This window comes from Hoplias malabaricus, chromosome 2 (genome assembly GCF_029633855.1).
Source record: "Hoplias malabaricus isolate fHopMal1 chromosome 2, fHopMal1.hap1, whole genome shotgun sequence".
In the NCBI taxonomy this organism is placed as follows: Eukaryota; Metazoa; Chordata; class Actinopteri; order Characiformes; family Erythrinidae; genus Hoplias; species Hoplias malabaricus.
Window position 1 is genome coordinate 2,022,689 of NC_089801.1, and position 17,500 is coordinate 2,040,188.

The 17,500-nt window shown below is 43.0% G+C and overlaps 1 protein-coding gene across 1 annotated transcript in view; it reads right to left on the reverse strand.

Moving 5' to 3' along the window:
* fbxw7 (F-box and WD repeat domain containing 7) overlaps positions 1-2,079 on the reverse strand; it is a 137,209-nt gene extending 135,130 nt beyond the window's left edge. The window contains exon 1 of the mRNA XM_066661305.1: positions 1,881-2,079. The gene's annotated coding sequence lies outside the window, so the exon portion shown is untranslated. The remainder of the gene's footprint in view (positions 1-1,880) is intronic.
* Positions 2,080-17,500: the final 15,421 nt, after the last annotated feature.

Sequence of the window (17,500 nt, forward strand, 5' to 3'; positions counted from 1 at the left end):
AGAAAACAGATGTAAATACATAACTTTTATTTTGATGATGAGTCTGTGTTAAACGTTTGTACGTTTCCGCTTATTTATTTATATTTTTGAAGGATGTTTTTAAAGTACGCTCAGCCTGGTTTAAACTCTGTTGGGAAAACTCATTATTTGACTTGTTCAATTCAGAGAATAAATGTCTGGTGGAAACAGCCACTTAGGAAAGAGAAGAAGTAACTCGGAGGATTTGACAACAGTAATTACATAATAAACACATGCAGGCAAAAGGCTATGACCATTTCAGCATAACCTACATTGCAACATCACAACACACCAGCTTGCACTTCTTTCTGAACTTTACAGATTATTAAAGGGCCAGTATCACTGAAAAAAATAAACTAGTTTTTTCAGAAATGTGTTTGTTGCAGTATGTAAACAGCTTTTAGAGGGACCCTCCAATGCATACTGTGTGTGTATTGTAATTAACTGAAATATGGCTGTTTTTGAATTTTGTAACACATTAATAATAATAATAATTGATGCATATAAACACAATTGTACTTGTGTCCTTCAGAACATTTAGAAGATATAAGGAGATAGTCCTATTAAATATTTACAAAACTAGGTAAAACCAAAATGTGACTGATGATAAACAATTCCACAGACAGATAATTAAAAATATAAATATGCAAACAGAAACTTAGAACGCTGAGCACCTCTTTAACAAAGTCAAAAAAAAAACAGTAGACTGTTGCTTATTCTCATATCCGACCTTTTGCCTGAGTAAATCCAACCCAAGTGGGTTTCAGACCTAACTTTCTCAGGAGCCTAATAACTCCTCCACAGTGTGACTGACGAGTTCTGTTTTGTTTACAGACGCCAAACTCAAGCAATGTGAACGACACCTTAGCTAACTTCACAAAACAGCAAAGTTATTATTAAAATTAAACATACATTTTTAACATTAGTTCTTTTCGAAGCCAGTTACAAATGTAGCCAACAAGCTAGCTCTACTTTATCCCTTTAAACATCATATTTCACAGGATTTTTCACAGACTTTGCTCGGCTATGACCCGGTTTAGCTTCTTAAAGTAACAATAAATCCAAAATAAACAGAGTAAACATGATTACACGCAAACAACACTAGAATACTCGCATTAGCGCCTTAGTAAGAGAGCTAGTCGCGGCTAGCCTCAAATCTTATACGGCTGCCCTTTATCCGTTAACATTAGCATCCAGCATACTAGCATTTAGCATTAGCATCTTAGCTTGGCTGCTTGGTTTGTTTCCCCCAAAAAACAAGAGCCTGAAGTCTAAAGTCAGCTCATTATTGGAATTCTCCGTTCCATCTTAAGTGATGACACACTAAATGTTGCAACACTGGCTTTCTGTAGTCCCTTTACTACAATACAGCTTTTCAAACCAACAAGGATGAACTAGGCTTTTAAAGTCTCATCCATTCCACCTTAAATGGTGCAGCACAGGGCGCCAGAATATACTCATTTAAGGTGGAACGATAACAATTATAATGTCAAACCAAGTCCAGCACTGCTGTTTTAAAGCACAATTTAACACACTGTGGAAATCAGTGTAACAGCTGCAGCGTTTAATGCGGAACAGAATTGTAACAAGACTCCAAGTTCAGCCTCGCTGGGGTGATGAGAGCCTGTCATTTAAGGTGGAATCGATAATTGGAACAAGAAGCCAACTTTAGCTTTGCTGGGGAAAGAGAGGCTGTGTTGAGAGACCAATTAAGGTGGCCCCATTTAAGGTGGAATGGACGATTCGAACAAGAACCAGGTGAATCTGAAGCCAGTCCTAGTCCTGCTGATTCACTCAATCTCATCACCAACACCAAACAAACATTAAGAAGCGACTACAAGCAAGATTTGTTTATTATTTACCTCTGTTTTATTTTTCTCTTCGGGACTCGTAGCTAGGCAACGCTCAGGAGCCACGTTCCATGCGTTCGGCTCCTTAGTAAAGCTCACCGTGCGCGTTCCCGACTCCCCGCGCCTCTGAACGTGTTATAATCTTCCCTGTACCCGCGATCCCGCGTTTAAAAAGCCGCCGTGTGCGGTTCACGGTCCCGCAGGCTCCGCTCGAGACTCTTCCCGCAACACCAGCGCACGGCGCGACCCGCTGAATGCTTTTCAATGAACCGATTCCTCGGATTCGATTCTTTTTAAACGAATCGCAATTTGAGCGATTCACAACCGAATCAAAGAGTCAATTTAACATTCATTTCTTAGCATTCATTTATTGGATCGCTTCATCTCGGCCAGTGTCGTAGTGGGCCAGTCACTCACAGGGCACCATGCACTCACCCAGACGTGTTTTTGGACTGCGGGAGGAAACCCATGCCTATACAGGGAGAATACCTCAAACTCACAGACATGGAATGGGGATCAAACCAATGACCTCAAAATCTCATGGCTTTAATTTCTTCAAGAAGTTCTAATGTTATGAAGCAGTGTGGTGTTGGTTCTACCTTGCATTTTGCCTCCCAGTGTCTCCAATAAAAAATTGATGCAATGCATGCATTTAATTTACCATTTTTCACTGTATTCATATTTCATTTGAATAAATACTGTATTTTTCCTTAAGACCTGAAATTTCATTAAAGTCACGTGTGTTTGTGAATGACAAAAATATTGTTAAATTCACATAATCAACTCATTGATTCAGACAGTTTCACTCAGAGTCGGTTCACCAAACTGAATCGAACCTAACATCTTTTCACACGGTCCAGGCGCGCGATGATTACGCCACCTAGACCCGGACCACGCCCCCTCCCTCCCCTCAACAAACCGCTGTCGCGTGGTTGTGATGCAACCTTGGGGTCAGAATTAATTTTTATAGGAAGTATATATCTATAAAGTTTTGATTTAAACATCTGCAAAAATTAAAATCAACTGAACAGGCAATTTATTTGCTCTTAGAAACATTCTATTATTATTATTATTTAATATTAATTCTTATTTTATTGAAAGATTAGTTTCCTTATGCTTTATATTAAATTTTTTTATTTATTACCAGAAACTAGGTCCATAATTTTTCTTTTAAAATGGAGACATACTCAAAATACAAATGCAAAGAAAATGCAACTAGACATAGTTTTCTATGCATAAACTCTCTATATATTAACCTCTTATTTTATGTTTTCAATCATTCATTCATTCATTATCAGTAACCCTTATCCAGTTCAGGGTCGCGGTGGGTCCAGAGCCTACCTGGAATCATTGGGCGCAAGGGGGGAATACACCCTGGAGGGGGCGCCAGTCTTTCACAGGGCTATTTCATTGTCTCTGTCTTTTAAAAAAACTTTTTAGAAGATACTCTTCTTTCTTTATCTACTCATGTACATGCTTGAATTCATACATGTTACATAAAGTACTGTCCCAGTAAACATTTAGCCGTTGATTCAACGTTGAAATAACGTAATGACTGCCGTCTAATCAACGTTCTCTTAAGGTTGAAAATGAAAGTTGAAAAGACGTCCAAATACAGACATTGAAAAGACGACTATTAGACGTATTTTGGACGTCCATTGACGTTATTAATTGGTCCCGAAATAAATGACTTGTATAAAACGCATTTTGGACGTCCACTGACGTTATCGATTGGCCACCACTTAACTAACTTATTAAGATGGATTTTGGACGTCCATTGACATTTAAAATATGTCCTTGACGGACAGACTACTTTTAGACCTATTTTGAACGTCCAGGGACATTCCTTGTTTACTGGGGTGACTTTCATGCATTTATCACACAGCACCCAATGTTGACCTAATGTGCTTCCCATATGATATTAGAAATTGAAGGATTGGGGCTAGTGTTGCGGTTTCGTCCCTTCTGTTGTGAGATGCATCAGGGCTTTCCGTTGAATGTAGATCAGCGTTTGTTCTGAAGAGCCATGGCATTCATACTTTAATTGTTGTATTAACTATACTGGTGTCAGAAGTGGTATTTAATTGAAGAGGAAGACATTCTTCAATGACACACTGAATACTTTTTATAGTTGAAGCTAGCAGGACAGGTGTGCCCTTGGGCTGATGGAGCTTGACAGCTACAAGTAGGCAGTTAGCAGTAGCTAACAACACACGGAATGATAGCCAGAATATGGTAGATGAAGGAGATTGAGTAGTCAGAGTTGCTTACTCTGTGACAGAAGCACAGCCACCATCAGCGAAGACTCCCCTCCATGTCCTCGTCACTGTCGAGAGAGACTTCGGAGTTCTAGAGAGTTCCAGGTTCAGTCTAGAGCAGTGCTTGTGCTGTCTGTGCTTGTTCTGGTGAAGTGTTAAACTAGAGAAAGCCATATTGTCCTCTTTGTCTTTTAAAAAGGTGTTCCGGTGTTTTGTATTATGTCATAAGGGTTTAACAGGTGTCTGTTTAAATTGTGTCTGAGTGTTGAAGGTACTTCTTTCTTCTCCCCTTTTCCCTCAAGTTCCAGTCACCACTGTCAATGTGGTAAGTTTCTCTCAAACCAAAGTACTCTCAATCATTTTTGTTTACCTCTCAACCAAAGAAATACAGAGAAAATGCAGAAACATTGTGTAGTTTCCCTTCCAAGACAGTATCTTTGAGTCTGAACTTCTGATAACTATGTTACACTGAAGGCTTTGTGACAAAGGAGTTAAATTCCACAGGAGTTTGCTCTAATATAAACACTGCAGTCGGTAGAGTCTAAAGAGGGAGAAAATGCCAGTGTCCAGACAAGGCTCAGGGAGGAAGAATAGAACAAACGAGTTCCATCTGGAGCTGTTTTCCAGCGCTATCATAACACAGCAGCAGGAAAAAAGAGAGAAATCACTGAGAAACTCTGCCATGGTTCCTCTCTCATGGTAAACAGTGTGTTTTTTTTCCAGTTCTGTCTTCCAGGGAATGCAGAGGAAGGCTGTGACATCATGGAGGAAGAAGCATGACCTACAAAAGCAGAATCTGAAAAATCAGATGAACTGAAACCACTATTTTTCTTTATATTAATGATATTATTAATAAGCAGCTACAAATGTTTTTCATAACTATTGTGAAGTTGATTTTTACAGCAAAGGAATAGTTCAGAAAAATAAAAAATCAAACGTACATGATTTTCCACTGTTCTCAGATTGCAGACGATTGGCCAAGATATGTTTAACTTTTCCAAAGTTTATTTCTTTAATTTAGAGTCTGAGTTACAAGGATACTGTGGCTAAGAAACACTGGAAGTCAGTAGTCACCCACATAGCCATTGTACACATATGCCCACAAACTAAACCTCTCTCAATGCACTCAAACCACAGCCTGTTCCTTATTAAGCTAGAACAGATGAGTGAACATGTTTTGGGACAGAGCAAAGTAGAAAAATGAGATACAAATTAGCTCTTTTATATTAAACTGAATTACATTTCCTCAGTACGATTTAGGGGCGGCACGGTGGCGTAGCAGGTAGTGTTGCATTCACACAGCTCTAGGGACCTGAAGGTTGTGGGTTCAATTCCTGCTCCGGGTGACTGTCTGTGAGGAGTGTGGTGTGTTCTCTCTGTGTCTGTGTGGGTTTCCTCCGGGTGACTGTCTGTGAGGAGTGTGGTGTGTTCTCCCTGTGTCTGCGTGGGTTTCCTCCGGGTGACTGTCTGTGTGGTGTGTTCTCCCTGTGTCTTCGTGGGTTTCCTCCGGGTGACTGTCTGTGAGGAGTGTGGTGTGTTCTCCCTGTGTCTGCGTGGGTTTCCTCCGGGTGACTGTCTGTGAGGAGTGTGGTGTGTTCTCCCTGTGTCTGCATGGGTTTCCTCCAGGTGCTCCGGTTTCCTCCCACAGTCCAAAAACCCACATTGGTAGGTGGATTGGCGACTCAAAAAGTGTCCGTAGGTGTGAGTGTGTGAGTGAATGTGTGAGTGTGTGTGTTGCTCTGTGAAGGACTGGCGCCCCCTCCAGGGTGTATTCCCCCCCTTGTGCCCAATGATTCCAGGTAGGCTCTGGACCCACCGTGACCCTGAACTGGATAAGGGTTACAGATAATGAATGAATGAGTACGATTTAGTATAAAGACATTTTACAATAACCCCCCTGCACTCCAAACTCCCATGAAAGGTGGGCTAGCATGGGAAAGTGGTGGGAACAAGCACAATAATGTGGTCCCAGTGCAATTTTAATAAATAACAATTAAAAAAACCTTCACAAAACATATCCACATATTTTGAAGTATATATATGTACTTCTATATATATGTTGCATATATTTACAGAAGATACTCGGGTGATAAATCATTTTCACTGTTTGTTAGCTTTTAAAAATCGCATTCAAAATAATGGGAACCTGGCACACAACGTCCTCAGTGTGTGTAGATCCCCCGAGACCCTTAACTGGATAAGCAGTTACACACAATGAATGAATGTAGCACACTACTTGACCTACAGCATATGTCCAAATGTTTTTAGATGCTCTTCAATGAATTAATTCAGCCCCTTTTCTTTTTCATACATATCACTGGGATGTGGAGTAGTGAAACCGAGCTCTCTGGAGTGTTGGATGCCTTCTGGAGGAGCTGGAGTGGTGTTTGTGACCCAGAGCTAATCATTCAACATCAATAACATATTTCACTAATGTTTATGTGGCTGAATTGCATAAAAAATTCCTCACAGGAATATTTCAACATCAAGCGTAATGTCTTCTCAGAAGAATCGAGGGTGTAACTGCAGCAGTGACGTAGTTAAACGCTGTATAAACAGTCTAACCCAATTACTCATTAAACACTGTAGAAAGCCTAGAAACGGCAAAAATGTCAAAGAAATGAAATGAAACAAAAGAAAAAGATTTAATAAAACATACAAAACAATTTCACAATCATTTCTCTATATTTACAAAGTACAGTGACATCTCTTTATTTAATGTAAATCCAACAATTGTTTATCTGAATTAAATATATCATCTGAAGAAGCCTGAATCATTTATTCCTCTCATTAAAATATAATGTAAACGCTCACAAAACCTGAAAAAGCGTAGTTATTTTTGTGTACTGCAGCTAATAGAAATGTAAATACTCATCTGGAAATGTGACCTTGACCATAATCAAATGCTCAGGACAATCACATTAAAAATAAACATAAAGCTGCAATGCACATAATGCACAGGGGAAAAAATGGGATGTAAATCTCTATTGGATTATCAATAACAAACGTTCTATCGATTTAAATACTACTGATTTAAAGACCTAGTCCTTTTTTGCACTTTCCATATTCAAACTGCAGTGTCCCAAAAACAGGGATTCAGACAGCTAAGAGTTCTTACATCATAAACCTAACAAACCAGTTGTGTCGATTCATAGGGCGGGGTTTTTAGGCAGCAAGCGAATGGCTGATTGGTGGGTGGATAAAGAGGTGGGGACTAATTGAATATTCATAAAACCACACATACTGAATGAAGGTGAATGTGGAGAGTTATATCTAAGATACCTTAAGGTATGTTTTCTCGCAAATAACTTCTAATAGTGTAGCCCCTCCCACTCACACTGAAGTTATAAGGCGTGTTTCAGCTTGGATTGCTGATATATGGCAAATCAGCACAGAGCTCATTTGCATTATTCAGTCTTAAAAGAACATTCTGGAAAACGGTACATTGTACATTGTGGACTATTGCTAATGATGATGATGGCTGAAAAACACCTCCTGGAACTTGCTTATCCCTCACTCACTCACTGTTAGGAGCTACACCTAAATGGGTGTAAAAAATGCAAGGCGCTGCTATTCAGTTCATCGCATCGAAGACATCCTTGTTTCATGGCAGATGTTCTTTATCTGCAGCTCTATAAGTAAACACGATAAATCGAGCCTGGCTTTGATGCAGACTTCAGTCTCAGAGTTGTCAGTAGAAGTCACAGTATAAGAGCAAAGAAATCTCCACAGCAACTAACCTGCAAAAGAAAAAAAAATCCCAGTTCTTTAACTATTGGTCTCCAACAGCAGTGCTCTGGCAATTTTCAAATATCATTGGACTCACATGTTTACCATTAACTTCTGTTATATCAGCTCAACACACTTGGAGGAGAACACTAATTGCTGCTAATGTTAAAATAGCTCAACACGCAGGAGAACACTAGCGGCTAATTCTGTTATATCAGCTCAACACACTTGGAGGAGGACGCTAATTGCTGCTAATGTTGAAATAGCTCAACACTAGCGGCTAATTCTGTTACATCAGCTCAACACACTTGGAGGAGAACACTAATTGCTGCTAAGGTTAAAATAGCTCAACACTAGCGGCTAATTCTGTTACGTCGGCTCAGCACATTTGGAGTAGAACACTTTGCATGTGAAGGTGTTTTTTTCCAGGGATGATATAAACACATTCCTACCCTGACATCTGGTTCCATTCAGAATAACAGTGTCAGGTTCACTGACACTGAGAACAGCTTTAGCACAAAACACAAAACAAAGACACACTTTATACTGTACAAGAGTTCCTGGAAATCACATCACACACATTACATTACAGGGCGTAGACACACACACACACACACACACACATATGCACATACATTCCTGCCCTGTCTTGTATGTGGTGAGTTAACAGGGGAGTAATAGGGGTAACCACCCCCTCCCAGACACAGACACACACACACTCTCTTGGCACTGAGTCTGATGCCCTTAGGCTCCACACTGACCCACTCTATAGATCAAAGCTATTGTAGAGATTTTAAAAGCCGTGTGTGTGCACGATTAAAAAACTATTAAAATTGCTGTTTTTACTCACAATGAGTGTCCACAAAGTTGTGGATGTACAGAGGTTTTAAAAACTGCTTTATAATAAAAAATACTTACATGAAAACTGTTCATGACATCTGGTTTTATCTAGAGTCCATGCTGTTGTGTCCATCTGTATATAAACACACACAAAAAAATGCAGTGATGTATTAATAACATCCTTCAAACAGTGGGCTGCGAAGCCTAGGAACATGAAACTTCTCCCTGTTTATAGTTCTCTCTAAAAAGGAAATCATTAAAAATTAATATTAGTCATGTGTTTATTGTGTGTTTGTTGGAAGAATGACATGAAACAGTGTCTTATTTATTTTATGGTGTGAAGTTTTAAGAGCCCTGTCGAAAATCACTTTCACTAAACACTATATTGATTTCTGACACAATGACGCCACCTGATGGTTGTAGCATTACTCTACAGTATATAGCCTGTATATCCTGTATAACCTGTATATATCCTGTATGTATACAGCTGCTTTAATATGTGAACCCAAATGTGGGTTAAACCACAAAGAATAGACATGACGTGAGTGCAGAAATGAGAGCACAGAGAAAGTGTCATGCTACAGGATTCTTTCCAAAATGCTTCTGTAATAACGTATTTCATTCAGCTGATGTCTGTATATTGTTTTTAATATGACAGGCTTTCATAATTTTTCATTCATTCATTCATTCATTCATTCATTATCTGTAACTCTTATCCAGTTCAGGGTCGCGGTGGGTCCAGAACCTACCTGGAATCATTGGGCGCAAGGCGGGAATACACCCTGGAGGGGGCGCCAGTCTTTCACAGGGACACTTTTGAGTCGCCAATCCACCTACCAGCGTGTGTTTTTGGACTGTAGGAGGAAACCGGAGCACCCGGAGGAAACCCACGTGGACACAGGGAGAACACACCACACTCCTCACAGACAGTCACCCGGAGGAAACCCACGCAGACACAGGGAGAACATACCACACTCCTCATAGACAGTCACCCGGAGGAAACCCACGCAGACACAGGGAGAACACACCACACTCCTCACAGACAGTCACCCGGAGGAAACCCACACAGACACAGAGAGAACACACCACACTCCTCACAGACAGTCACCCGGAGGAAACCCACGCAGACACAGGGAGAACACACCACGCTCCTCACAGACAGTCACCCGGAGGAAACCCACGCAGACACAGGGAGAACACACCACGCTCCTCACAGACAGTCACCCGGAGGGAACCCACGCAGACACAGGGAGAACACACCAAGCTCCTCACAGACAGTCACCCGGAGGAAACCCACGCAGACACAGGGAGAACACACCACACTCCTCACAGACAGTCACCCGGCGGAAACCCACGCAGACACAGGGAGAACACACCACACTCCTCACAGACAGTCACCCGGAGGAAACCCACGCAGACACAGGGAGAACACACCACACTCCTCACAGACAGTCACCCGGAGGAAACCCACGCAGACACAGGGAGAACACAACACACTCCTCACAGACAGTCACCCGGAGGAAACCCACGCAGACACAGGGAGAACACACCACACTCCTCACAGACAGTCACCCGGAGGAAACCCACACAGACACAGAGAGAACACACCACACTCCTCACAGACAGTCACCTGGAGCGGGAATCAAACCCACAATCTCCTGGTCCCTGGAGCTGTGTGACTGCGACACTAACCTAATGCGCCACCGTACTGCCCCCATAATTTTTCAGCTTCAGTTAAAATAGCTTTTAAAATCCTGATTTTCCACTATAGGCCTCAGTGAGAGGTTGTCAGACCAATGGCTTCTATACAACTACCTTCTATAATAATAACTCATATTAAATTCTAAATTATTAGCTCTTATTAAGTTCTGCTATTGGTTAAAATATCACTGCTGTTTAAAACATATCACCATATTATTTCTTTATTATTATATTACACATGCTGTCGTTATTTTCCATTGTTTTTCACTTCATCACGACCTTGAAAAAGAACAGACTCAGTCAGCTTCTCTACTATCAAGTAAATATAGAAATAAAGGCTGATGTTGGGTAATCCCCCCACTCACACCTACACCCACATCCACACACACACACACACACACACACTCACCCTTTCCATATAGCACCTAGACGTGTGAGTCATAAGGTGATTACATTTTAAAGAGGTGTGTCACACACAGACCCAGACAAACAAACGATGAATAAACGGTTCAAAGAGAGGTTATAACACCAACAAACCTCCTTTAGATATCCACTGGTCCAGATCCTCCATCTCCACCTCCATCACTGAGGGAACGTCATCTTCAAACATAGGCCTGGAGACACACACACACGCACACACATGCACACAAGTTTTGATCAGCACAAAGTGAAATATTACTGGTACACACACACACACACAGACACACACACTCTCTCTCCCTCTCTCTCTCTTCATTACAGTAACAGTACGAATCAATGTGGTGTCAAATTACCTGCAAACATGACCTTTAACAGTAGATGGAACCATGGCAATATTTAAAAGTACAGTAGCACACACTTATCCACAGCGGAAATGCTCTAAGTGAGTCTGTGGTGCCTAAAACCACCGATGGTGCTGAACCCTGTGAGAATAACTCAGCATGATTCCATCAAACATAGGAGTCTTATAACTAACTTAATGGAACTGAGCAGTTAGTGCTCTCCTCCAAGTGTGTTGAGCCCAAGTGAACACGTGTTAGTTAATGATGGGGTCGTGTTTAGAAGTAGCTCATCGGCTTGTTCTGGCCTTCACCCTCCTGACTTTTAGTACTGTGTGATTAGAAGAGATTATGGGGACTGGTGAGGTATGAAATTAGGGAGAATTTGGGCAAACAAATAAATAAGTCAATCAATTAATTTGTGGGCATGGTTGGTGTGTTAAAATCACAAGTGTGGTCTTGAGTTCACAGCATTTCCGCTGTAGGAAATGTCACACTTCCTGCTGCTTATTCACAGCTTACAACATTAGAGGTTAGGAAACTCTGCTTTCGAAATCGTTCTCATGTCTGTTTAACCTTTTGATCACACACACCACACACCATCACACTACACACAGCAACGCCACACACCATCACACTATACACAGCAACACCACACACCATCACACTACACACAGCAATGCCACACACCATCACACTATACACAGCAACACCACACACCATCACACTACACACAGCAATGCCACACACCATCACACTACACACAGCAATGCCACACACCATCACACTACACACAGCAACGCCACACACCATCACACTACACACAGCAACACCACACACCATCACACTACACACAGCAACACCACACACCATCACACTACACACAGCAACACCACACCATCACTACACACAGCAACACCACACACCATCACACTACACACAGCAACACCACACCATCACACTACACACAGCAACACAGCACACCATCACACTACACACAGCGACACCACACACCATCGCACTACACACAGCAACGCCACACACCATCGCACTACACACAGCAACACCACACACCATCACACTATACACAGCAACACCACACACCATCACACTACACACAGCAACACCACACACCATCACACTAAACACAGCAACACCACACACCATCACACTACACACAGCAACACCACACACCATCACACTACACACAGCAACACAGCACACCATCACACTACACACAGCAACACAGCACACCATCACACTACACACAGCGACACCACACACCATCGCACTACACACAGCAACGCCACACACCATCACACTACACACAGCAACACCACACACCATCACACTACACACAGCAACACCACACACCATTACACTACACACAGCAACACAGAACACCATCACACTACACACAGCAACACCACACACCATCACACTACACACAGCAACACCACACCATCACACTACACACAGCAACACCACACACCATCACACTACACACAGCAACACTACGCACCATCACACTACACACAGCAACACCATGCACCATCACACTACACACAGCAACACCACACACCATCACACTACACACAGCAACACCACGCACCATCACACTACACACAGCAACACCACACACACCATCACACTACACACAGCAACACCACGCACCATCACACTACACACAGCAACACCACGCACCATCACACTACACACAGCAACACCACGCACCATCACACTACACACAGCAACACCACGCACCATCACACTACACACAACACCACACACCATCACACTACACACAGCAACACCACACACCATCACACTACACACAGCAACACCACACACCATCACACTACACACAGCAACACCACACACCATCACACTACACACAACAACACCACACACCATCACACTACACACCATCACACTACACACAGCAACACCACACACCATCACACTACACACAGCAACACCACACACCATCACACTACACACAGCAACACCACACACCATCACACTACACACAGCAACACCACACACCATCACACTACACACAGCAACACAGCACACCATCACACTACACACAGCAACACCACACACCATCACACTACACACAGCAACACCACACACCATCACACTACACACAGCAACACCACACCATCACACTACACACAGCAACACCACACACCATCACACTACACACAGCAACACCACACCATCACACTACACACAGCAACACAGCACACCATCACACTACACACAGCAAAACCACACACCATCACACTACACACAGCAACACCACACACCATCACACTACACACAGCAAAACCACACACCATCACACTACACACAGCAACACCACCATCACACTACACACAACAACACCACACACCATCACACTACACACAGCAAAACCACACACCATCACACTACACACAGCAAAACCACACACCATTATCCTTTTAATTATTAAAAAAGAAGCCTTTTTTAGTTTGAATATAATACTCACATCGGCACCTTCTCTGTTCCATCAGCGTCCATGTATGGATCCTCATTTAGAGCTGAGAAAAGAGCAGAAAGTATCTATATATTTCAGCATCAGCTGGTTCAGTGTATTAATAATAATAATATTACACAATATAGTTCTGCAATGGTAACTTCTCAAATTAGATTACTTTTCAATTCTGACACAAATCAACCTTTAATCGTTTTATTTTTAAAATGAAAATACCACTTTTCCCCAGTGGGACAGCAGTGTGTTTGGGTTTTACTTTGCATTGTTTGAAATCTATCATGCACATTACAATTGATTACATTAGATTTCAACTGATCTGAGCACAAAAGAATTATTTAAAAATTATTTTATAAAAAAATTAATTATATAAAAGTATTTTTCTCATTTTTATACACAGTTCCACCTTAGCACAGCTGCCAGTCTGCAACAGGAAACAAACTCAGTCTCACCGACTGTTTTCTCCTTCCTCCTTCTGCGGCTGATGATAAATAGAGTCACCGTCATCACGGTCAGGATCAACACCAACAGCAACGACACCACAATGACAATGAAAATGTAGGATTCAGCTTCATCCGGAGAGGGCGTAGTAAAGGGAGGAGGAGTGGAAGGGGATTCCGGTGGCTGGGGAACACCTACATCACGTTTGAGAAAGGTGAACATATTTCAGTAAAACACTCTGTAAAAAAAGATCTAGTTGTTGTAGCAAGAGGACGGTCATGTATCTGACCGGATTAGTGTCATTTAAAGACATTTCTTAATTCAAAAACACCTTCTCATATTTACACAGTGTGTAAGCTGAATGGACCAAAATGAAAACATAGCATACCTCTTAGTTGAATATTATTTGTGTGTCCAGTTCCATTATTCACCTTGCCACCTTGCCAATAAAAATAAATATGCTTAGTGTCATTTAATGTGAGACACAGAAAACAACAGATTCAAGCCATTTATTTACTTTTGTTTATATCATCTGAAAAATTGAGCTCAAATATGTAACAGCACAGTGCATCAGCTCAGAAACATTTGTGAACTGTATGTGCGAATGTATCCAAAAATCCCCTTCACCTACATAGCGAAGGTGCATTCACACAAGGAAATCCACGCAGACACAGGGAGAACACACCACAATCCTCACAGACAGTCACCCGGAGGAAACCCACGCAGACACAGGGAGAACACACCACAATCCTCACAGACAGTCACCCGGAGGAAACCCACGCAGACACAGGGAGAACACAACACACTCCTCACAGACAGTCACCCGGAGGAAACCCACACAGACACAGGGAGAACACACCACACTCCTCACAGACAGTCACCCGGAGGAAACCCACACAGACACAGGGAGAACACACCACACTCCTCACAGACAGTCACCCGGAGGAAACCCACACAGACACAGGGAGAACACAACACACTCCTCACAGACAGTCACCCGGAGGAAACCCACACAGACACAGGGAGAACACACCACACTCCTCACAGACAGTCACCCGGAGGAAACCCACACAGACACAGGGAGAACACACCACACTCCTCACAGACAGTCACCCCTAGGAAACCCACGCAGACACAGGGAGAACGCACCACACTCCTCACAGACAGTCACCTGGAGGAAACCCACACAGACACAGGGAGAACGCACCACACTCCTCACAGACAGTCACCTGGAGGAAACCCACACAGACACAGGGAGAACACACCACACTCCTCACAGACAGTCACTCGGAGGAAACCCACGCAGACACAGGGAGAACACAACACACTCCTCACAGACAGTCACCCGGAGGAAACCCACGCAGACACAGGGAGAACACACCACACTCCTCACAGACAGTCACCCGGAGGAAACCCACGCAAACACAGGGAGAACACACCACACTCCTCACAGACAGTCACCCGGAGGAAACCCACGCAAACACAGGGAGAACACAGCACACTGATGCTGGCTGTTGGCTGCTGTAGGTACCTGTGCTTGTGGTCTCTTTGGGATTCTGGGTTCCGTCTGGGTTCTGTGTGGAGCTGGGTGAGTGAGGGGGAGGCAGAGCTGAAACACAGGTTAAACACCACAACTGATCACTCGGTGTTCACGCCTCCTGAGGTTTCTGAAAGTGCAGGTAGAGCTTAAAAATCATGTTCAACATGTTGAAGTCACTCACTTGTTTGCGATGTGACTACGACCTGAGCGTGTGACTGAGCTCGCTCTCTAACGTCCTGTTCTTGGAGAATAACTGTAAACGCACCACAGAACACACACTTTAACACACAAACTAACACTCCTGCTACAAGTGCAGTTCTGTATCTATCTGTCTATCTATCTAGCTAAGTGTGTGTGTGTGTGTGTGTGTGTGTGTGTGTGTGTCTGTGTGTCTGTGTGTGTGTGTGTGTGTGCGTGTGTGTATGTGTATGTTTCTGTGTGTGTCTGTGTGTGTGTGTCTGTGTGTGTATGTGTGTCTGTGTTTGTGTATGTTTGTGTGTCTTTGTGTGTGTGTGTGTTTCTGTGTTTGTGTGTGTCTGTATGTGTGTGTGTCTTTGTGTGTGTGTGTGTGAGTCTGTGTGTGTGTCTGTGTGTGTGTGTGCTTCTGTGTTTGTGTGTGTCTGTATGTGTGTGTGTCTTTGTGTGTGTGTGTGTGTGTGAGTCTGTGTGTGTGTGTGAGTGTGTGTGTGTGTGTGTGTGTGTGTGTGTATGTGTATGTTTCTGTGTGTGTCTGTGTGTGTGTGTCTGTGTGTGTATGTGTATGTTTCTGTGTGTGTGTCTGTGTGTGTATGTGTGTCTGTGTTTGTGTATGTTTCTGTGTGTGTGTGTGTGTGTGTGTGTTTCTGTGTTTGTGTGTGTCTGTATGTGTGTGTGTCTTTGTGTGTGTGTGTGTGAGTCTGTGTGTGTGTCTGTGTGTGTGTGTGTGTGTGTTTCTGTGTTTGTGTGTGTCTGTGTGTGTGTGTGTGTGTGTTTCTGTGTGTGTGTGTGTGTGTCTTTGTGTGTGTGTGTGTGAGTCTGTGTGTGTGTCTGTGTGTGTGTGTGTCTTTGTGTGTGTGTGTGTGTGTGTGAGTCTGTGTATGTGTCTGTGTGTGTGTGTGTGTGTGTGAGTGTGTGTGTGTGTAAGTGTGTGTGTGCGTGTGTGTGTGTGTGTTTCTGTGTTTGTGTGTGTCTGTATGTGTGTGTGTCTTTGTGTGTGTGTGTGTGAGTCTGTGTGTGTGTCTGTGTGTGTGTGTGTGTGTGTGTGTGTGTGAGTGTGTGTGTGTGAGTGTGTGTGTGAGTGTGTGTGTGTGTGTGTGTCTGTGTGTGTGTGTGTGTGTGTGTGTGAGTGCGTGTGTGTCTGTGTGTGTGTGTGTCTTTGTGTGTGTGAGTGTGTGTGTGTCTGTGTGTGTGTTTGTGTGTGTGTGTGTGTGTGTCTGTATGAGTCTGTGTGTGTGTGACTGTGTGCGTGTCTGTGTGTGTGTGTGTGTGTGTGTGTGTGTGTGTGTGTGTCTGTGTGTGTGTCTGTATGTGTGTGTGTCTGTATGAGTCTGTGTGTGTGTGACTGTGTGCGTGTCTGTGTGTGTGTGTGTGTGTGTGTGTGTCTGTATGTGTGTGTGTCTGTATGAGTCTGTGTGTGTGTGACTGTGTGCGTGTCTGTGTGTGTGTGTGTGTGTGTGAGTGCGTGTTTGTGTCTGTGTGTGTCTTTGTGTGTGTGAGTGTGTGTGTGACTGTGTGCGTGTGTGTGTGTGTGTGTGTGTGTGTGTGTGTGTGTGTTTTACCTGTGAGTTTAATCTGTTCTTGTAAATCTGTCACTGCTGGAGTGTGCGGATGTCCGAGTATTTTTGAAAACAAAGAAAAGCGCATTAAAA